Genomic DNA, 7813 nt, shown 5'->3' with positions numbered 1-7813 from the left:
AGAATCATATTGTAACTTTCTGCTCCAATCCTAGAGTCAGCTATATCTCCGAAAAGAGCTGGCAAAGATTATTTTTAATGGCTGCGTCTTCTGGATGTACCAGTTCTTATTTAGCCAGTCCACTATTTGGAGGGAAAGAGTTTAGCAAGTTTCTGTAACTCTTCTGTAGTATAAATTAAATACTGAGATGTTTTATAGAAATAGTATATATAAGTGAGTGATGATGCCCTTATAATTGTTTTCTCTATTATTTAATATTTTTTAAAAGCCTAGGCAGTTGACCCAGCTAGGGCGTGACGCATAAACTGGTGTGCGTCATTCACCTGGTAGAGATGTCTGCTTCTAGAGAGGGGCTTGCAAACAATGAATTAAAAGGTGGTAGCTTGCTGGGTAGAGTAATCTTGGTTGTAGGTTTTTCTCCTGAATCACTTTAACTACGTCCTGCCGCTCCCTTCTGGCTTGCAGAATTTCTGCCGAAAGATGAGCTGTTCAGCTTATGGGGATTCCCTTGTGTGTTATTTATTGTTTTTCCCTTGCTGCTTTTAATATATTTTCTGTGTATTTAAATTTTGATAGTTTGATTAATATGTGTCTTGGCGTGTTTCTCCTTGGATTCATCCTGCATGCGACTGTCTGCGCTTCCTGGCCTTGATTAACTATTTCCTTTCCCATATTAGGGAAGTTTTCAGCTATAATCTCTTCGGATATTTTCTCCGTCCCTTTCTTTTGCTCTTCCTCTTCCGGGACCCCTATAATTCGAATGTTGGGGCGTTTAATGTTGTCCCAGAGGTCTCTGAGACTGTCCTCGATTCTTTTCATTCTTTTTTCTTTATTCTGCTCTGCAGTCGTTATTTCCATTATTTCATCTTCCGGGTCACTTATCTGTTCTTCTGCCTCAGGTATTCTGCCGTTGATTCCTTCCAGAGAATTTTTAATTTCGTCTATTGTGTTGTTCCTCAGTGTTTGTTTGCTCTTTAGTTCTTCTGGGTCCTTGTTAAACGTTTCTTGTATTTTCTCCATCCTATTTCCAAGATTTTGGATCATCTTTACTCTCATTACTGTGAATTCTTTTTCAGGGAGACTGCCTATTTCCTCTTCATTTGTTTGGTGTGGTGGGTTTTTACCTTGCTCCTTCATGTGCTGTGTGTTTCTCTGTGTTTTCATTTTGCCAAACTTACTGTGTTTGCGGGTCTGCTTTTCACAGACTGCAGGTTCGGAGCTCCCTTTGTTTTTGGTGTCTGCCCCCAGTGGCTAAGGTTGGTTCAGTGGGTCGTGTAGGCTTCCTGGTGGAGGGGACTCGTCGTGCCTGTGTTCTGCTGGATGAGGCTTGAATCTTGTCTTGCTGGTGGGCAGGACCGCATCTGCTGTTGTGTTTTGGGGGTGCCTGTGACCTTATTATGATTTTAGGCAGCCTCTCTGCTAATGGGTGGGGTTGTGTTCCTGTCTTGCTAGTTGTTTGGCCTAGGGTGTCCAGCACCGTAGCTTGCTGGTCGGTGAGTGGAGCTGTGTCTTAGCGTTGAGATGGAGATCTCTGGGAGAGCTTTCGCCGTCTGATAGTACGTGGAGTGGAGCCGGGAGGTCTCTGGTGGACCAGTGTCCTGAACTCGGCTCTCCCACCTCAGAGGCACAGGCGTGACACCTGGCGGAAGCCCCTAGACCCTGCCAGCCACGCGGCTGAAGGCCAGGAGCACCGTGCCCCGACCTGGGCGGCGGGGGGCGGGGTCGGGGGGGGCGGTGCGTCTGGGAGGGGCGGGGGATAGACAGCCAGGCGGAAATCTCAGTGGAAATCTAAAGGCTCACGAGATTGGCAAGGGTCTGGGGGCGTGGACTCGGAGCGCGCCTCAGCGCCCGGGTAGAGGAGGCAGCCGCGGCACGAGGGTCCTGAAGTCCCGCGGCCGAGCCTGGGCGGGCGCCATTCCTGGGCGAGTTCTCTGAGGAGCGCCCCTGGCTCCTGCCAAAGGGGGCGGGGAGCTCGGCGAGCGGCCCGCGTCTGCGGCTTCCTCTCCACGCCCGAGCCTCCGCGCAGCGAGCACAGGACGCCCGGAGTCTTAGCGCGCCTCTGCGCCGGGATAGACAAGGTAGCCGCGGCGGGTCGGTCCTGAATTCCCGCGGCGCTCCCTCCCTGGCGGCGAGTAACGGTCCTGAAGTCCCGAGGCGTCCCGAGGCGGCCGAGCCTGGCCGGGCGCCATCCCTGGGCGTGTTCTCTGAGGAGTGCCCGTGGCTCCTGCAAAAGGGAGCGGGGAGCTCGGCGAGCGGCCCGCGTCTGCGGCTTCCACTCCACGCCCCAGCCTCCGCGCAGCGAGCAGAGGACGCGCCCCGGAGCCCGTTCCCCGCGCCGCGGCGCGCCTGGCCTCCCGGCCTAGCCCAGGTAACTTTTCTGCTTCCTGAGTCCTTTTCAGCATGATCCAGTCATCTCTGATATTTAACTTCTGATATGACAGGATGTTCCAGAATCATATTGTAACTTTCTGCTCCAATCCTAGAGTCAGCTATATCTCCGAAAAGAGCTGGCAAAGATTATTTTTAATGGCTGCGTCTTCTGGATGTACCAGTTCTTATTTAGCCAGTCCACTATTTGGAGGGAAAGAGTTTAGCAAGTTTCTGTAACTCTTCTGTAGTATAAATTAAATACTGAGATGTTTTATAGAAATAGTATATATAAGTGAGTGATGATGCCCTTATAATTGTTTTCTCTATTATTTAATATTTTTTAAAAGCCTAGGCAGTTGACCCAGCTAGGGCGTGACGCATAAACTGGTGTGCGTCATTCACCTGGTAGAGATGTCTGCTTCTAGAGAGGGGCTTGCAAACAATGAATTAAAAGGTGGTAGCTTGCTGGGTAGAGTAATCTTGGTTGTAGGTTTTTCTCCTGAATCACTTTAACTACGTCCTGCCGCTCCCTTCTGGCTTGCAGAATTTCTGCCGAAAGATGAGCTGTTCAGCTTATGGGGATTCCCTTGTGTGTTATTTATTGTTTTTCCCTTGCTGCTTTTAATATATTTTCTGTGTATTTAAATTTTGATAGTTTGATTAATATGTGTCTTGGCGTGTTTCTCCTTGGATTCATCCTGCATGCGACTGTCTGCGCTTCCTGGCCTTGATTAACTATTTCCTTTCCCATATTAGGGAAGTTTTCAGCTATAATCTCTTCGGATATTTTCTCCGTCCCTTTCTTTTGCTCTTCCTCTTCCGGGACCCCTATAATTCGAATGTTGGGGCGTTTAATGTTGTCCCAGAGGTCTCTGAGACTGTCCTCGATTCTTTTCATTCTTTTTTCTTTATTCTGCTCTGCAGTCGTTATTTCCATTATTTCATCTTCCGGGTCACTTATCTGTTCTTCTGCCTCAGGTATTCTGCCGTTGATTCCTTCCAGAGAATTTTTAATTTCGTCTATTGTGTTGTTCCTCAGTGTTTGTTTGCTCTTTAGTTCTTCTGGGTCCTTGTTAAACGTTTCTTGTATTTTCTCCATCCTATTTCCAAGATTTTGGATCATCTTTACTCTCATTACTGTGAATTCTTTTTCAGGGAGACTGCCTATTTCCTCTTCATTTGTTTGGTGTGGTGGGTTTTTACCTTGCTCCTTCATGTGCTGTGTGTTTCTCTGTGTTTTCATTTTGCCAAACTTACTGTGTTTGCGGGTCTGCTTTTCACAGACTGCAGGTTCGGAGCTCCCTTTGTTTTTGGTGTCTGCCCCCAGTGGCTAAGGTTGGTTCAGTGGGTCGTGTAGGCTTCCTGGTGGAGGGGACTCGTCGTGCCTGTGTTCTGCTGGATGAGGCTTGAATCTTGTCTTGCTGGTGGGCAGGACCGCATCTGCTGTTGTGTTTTGGGGGTGCCTGTGACCTTATTATGATTTTAGGCAGCCTCTCTGCTAATGGGTGGGGTTGTGTTCCTGTCTTGCTAGTTGTTTGGCCTAGGGTGTCCAGCACCGTAGCTTGCTGGTCGGTGAGTGGAGCTGTGTCTTAGCGTTGAGATGGAGATCTCTGGGAGAGCTTTCGCCGTCTGATAGTACGTGGAGTGGAGCCGGGAGGTCTCTGGTGGACCAGTGTCCTGAACTCGGCTCTCCCACCTCAGAGGCACAGGCGTGACACCTGGCGGAAGCCCCTAGACCCTGCCAGCCACGCGGCTGAAGGCCAGGAGCACCGTGCCCCGACCTGGGCGGCGGGGGGCGGGGTCGGGGGGGGCGGTGCGTCTGGGAGGGGCGGGGGATAGACAGCCAGGCGGAAATCTCAGTGGAAATCTAAAGGCTCACGAGATTGGCAAGGGTCTGGGGGCGTGGACTCGGAGCGCGCCTCAGCGCCCGGGTAGAGGAGGCAGCCGCGGCACGAGGGTCCTGAAGTCCCGCGGCCGAGCCTGGGCGGGCGCCATTCCTGGGCGAGTTCTCTGAGGAGCGCCCCTGGCTCCTGCCAAAGGGGGCGGGGAGCTCGGCGAGCGGCCCGCGTCTGCGGCTTCCTCTCCACGCCCGAGCCTCCGCGCAGCGAGCACAGGACGCCCGGAGTCTTAGCGCGCCTCTGCGCCGGGATAGACAAGGTAGCCGCGGCGGGTCGGTCCTGAATTCCCGCGGCGCTCCCTCCCTGGCGGCGAGTAACGGTCCTGAAGTCCCGAGGCGTCCCGAGGCGGCCGAGCCTGGCCGGGCGCCATCCCTGGGCGTGTTCTCTGAGGAGTGCCCGTGGCTCCTGCAAAAGGGAGCGGGGAGCTCGGCGAGCGGCCCGCGTCTGCGGCTTCCACTCCACGCCCCAGCCTCCGCGCAGCGAGCAGCCTGGCCTCCCGGCCTAGCCCAGGTAACTTTTCTGCTTCCTGAGTCCTTTTCAGCATGATCCAGTCATCTCTGATATTTAACTTCTGATATGACAGGATGTTCCAGAATCATATTGTAACTTTCTGCTCCAATCCTAGAGTCAGCTATATCTCCGAAAAGAGCTGGCAAAGATTATTTTTAATGGCTGCGTCTTCTGGATGTACCAGTTCTTATTTAGCCAGTCCACTATTTGGAGGGAAAGAGTTTAGCAAGTTTCTGTAACTCTTCTGTAGTATAAATTAAATACTGAGATGTTTTATAGAAATAGTATATATAAGTGAGTGATGATGCCCTTATAATTGTTTTCTCTATTATTTAATATTTTTTAAAAGCCTAGGCAGTTGACCCAGCTAGGGCGTGACGCATAAACTGGTGTGCGTCATTCACCTGGTAGAGATGTCTGCTTCTAGAGAGGGGCTTGCAAACAATGAATTAAAAGGTGGTAGCTTGCTGGGTAGAGTAATCTTGGTTGTAGGTTTTTCTCCTGAATCACTTTAACTACGTCCTGCCGCTCCCTTCTGGCTTGCAGAATTTCTGCCGAAAGATGAGCTGTTCAGCTTATGGGGATTCCCTTGTGTGTTATTTATTGTTTTTCCCTTGCTGCTTTTAATATATTTTCTGTGTATTTAAATTTTGATAGTTTGATTAATATGTGTCTTGGCGTGTTTCTCCTTGGATTCATCCTGCATGCGACTGTCTGCGCTTCCTGGCCTTGATTAACTATTTCCTTTCCCATATTAGGGAAGTTTTCAGCTATAATCTCTTCGGATATTTTCTCCGTCCCTTTCTTTTGCTCTTCCTCTTCCGGGACCCCTATAATTCGAATGTTGGGGCGTTTAATGTTGTCCCAGAGGTCTCTGAGACTGTCCTCGATTCTTTTCATTCTTTTTTCTTTATTCTGCTCTGCAGTCGTTATTTCCATTATTTCATCTTCCGGGTCACTTATCTGTTCTTCTGCCTCAGGTATTCTGCCGTTGATTCCTTCCAGAGAATTTTTAATTTCGTCTATTGTGTTGTTCCTCAGTGTTTGTTTGCTCTTTAGTTCTTCTGGGTCCTTGTTAAACGTTTCTTGTATTTTCTCCATCCTATTTCCAAGATTTTGGATCATCTTTACTCTCATTACTGTGAATTCTTTTTCAGGGAGACTGCCTATTTCCTCTTCATTTGTTTGGTGTGGTGGGTTTTTACCTTGCTCCTTCATGTGCTGTGTGTTTCTCTGTGTTTTCATTTTGCCAAACTTACTGTGTTTGCGGGTCTGCTTTTCACAGACTGCAGGTTCGGAGCTCCCTTTGTTTTTGGTGTCTGCCCCCAGTGGCTAAGGTTGGTTCAGTGGGTCGTGTAGGCTTCCTGGTGGAGGGGACTCGTCGTGCCTGTGTTCTGCTGGATGAGGCTTGAATCTTGTCTTGCTGGTGGGCAGGACCGCATCTGCTGTTGTGTTTTGGGGGTGCCTGTGACCTTATTATGATCTTAGGCAGCCTCTCTGCTAATGGGTGGGGTTGTGTTCCTGTCTTGCTAGTTGTTTGGCCTAGGGTGTCCAGCACCGTAGCTTGCTGGTCGGTGAGTGGAGCTGTGTCTTAGCGTTGAGATGGAGATCTCTGGGAGAGCTTTCGCCGTCTGATAGTACGTGGAGTGGAGCCGGGAGGTCTCTGGTGGACCAGTGTCCTGAACTCGGCTCTCCCACCTCAGAGGCACAGGCGTGACACCTGGCGGAAGCCCCTAGACCCTGCCAGCCACGCGGCTGAAGGCCAGGAGCACCGTGCCCCGACCTGGGCGGCGGGGGGCGGGGTCGGGGGGGGCGGTGCGTCTGGGAGGGGCGGGGGATAGACAGCCAGGCGGAAATCTCAGTGGAAATCTAAAGGCTCACGAGATTGGCAAGGGTCTGGGGGCGTGGACTCGGAGCGCGCCTCAGCGCCCGGGTAGAGGAGGCAGCCGCGGCACGAGGGTCCTGAAGTCCCGCGGCCGAGCCTGGGCGGGCGCCATTTCTGGGCGAGTTCTCTGAGGAGCGCCCCTGGCTCCTGCCAAAGGGGGCGGGGAGCTCGGCGAGCGGCCCGCGTCTGCGGCTTCCTCTCCACGCCCGAGCCTCCGCGCAGCGAGCACAGGACGCCCGGAGTCTTAGCGCGCCTCTGCGCCGGGATAGACAAGGTAGCCGCGGCGGGTCGGTCCTGGATTCCCGCGGCGCTCCCTCCCTGGCGGCGAGTAACGGTCCTGAAGTCCCGAGGCGTCCCGAGGCGGCCGAGCCTGGCCGGGCGCCATCCCTGGGCGTGTTCTCTGAGGAGTGCCCGTGGCTCCTGCAAAAGGGAGCGGGGAGCTCGGCGAGCGGCCCGCGTCTGCGGCTTCCACTCCACGCCCCAGCCTCCGCGCAGCGAGCAGCCTGGCCTCCCGGCCTAGCCCAGGTAACTTTTCTGCTTCCTGAGTCCTTTTCAGCATGATCCAGTCATCTCTGATATTTAACTTCTGATATGACAGGATGTTCCAGAATCATATTGTAACTTTCTGCTCCAATCCTAGAGTCAGCTATATCTCCGAAAAGAGCTGGCAAAGATTATTTTTAATGGCTGCGTCTTCTGGATGTACCAGTTCTTATTTAGCCAGTCCACTATTTGGAGGGAAAGAGTTTAGCAAGTTTCTGTAACTCTTCTGTAGTATAAATTAAATACTGAGATGTTTTATAGAAATAGTATATATAAGTGAGTGATGATGCCCTTATAATTGTTTTCTCTATTATTTAATATTTTTTAAAAGCCTAGGCAGTTGACCCAGCTAGGGCGTGACGCATAAACTGGTGTGCGTCATTCACCTGGTAGAGATGTCTGCTTCTAGAGAGGGGCTTGCAAACAATGAATTAAAAGGTGGTAGCTTGCTGGGTAGAGTAATCTTGGTTGTAGGTTTTTCTCCTGAATCACTTTAACTACGTCCTGCCGCTCCCTTCTGGCTTGCAGAATTTCTGCCGAAAGATGAGCTGTTCAGCTTATGGGGATTCCCTTGTGTGTTATTTATTGTTTTTCCCTTGCTGCTTTT

Source organism: Stenella coeruleoalba (assembly GCF_951394435.1).
Source record: "Stenella coeruleoalba genome assembly, chromosome: X".
Classification (NCBI taxonomy): domain Eukaryota; kingdom Metazoa; phylum Chordata; class Mammalia; order Artiodactyla; family Delphinidae; genus Stenella; species Stenella coeruleoalba.
The sequence above is the reverse complement of the archived record's forward strand: the minus strand, read 5'-3'. Positions refer to the sequence as shown.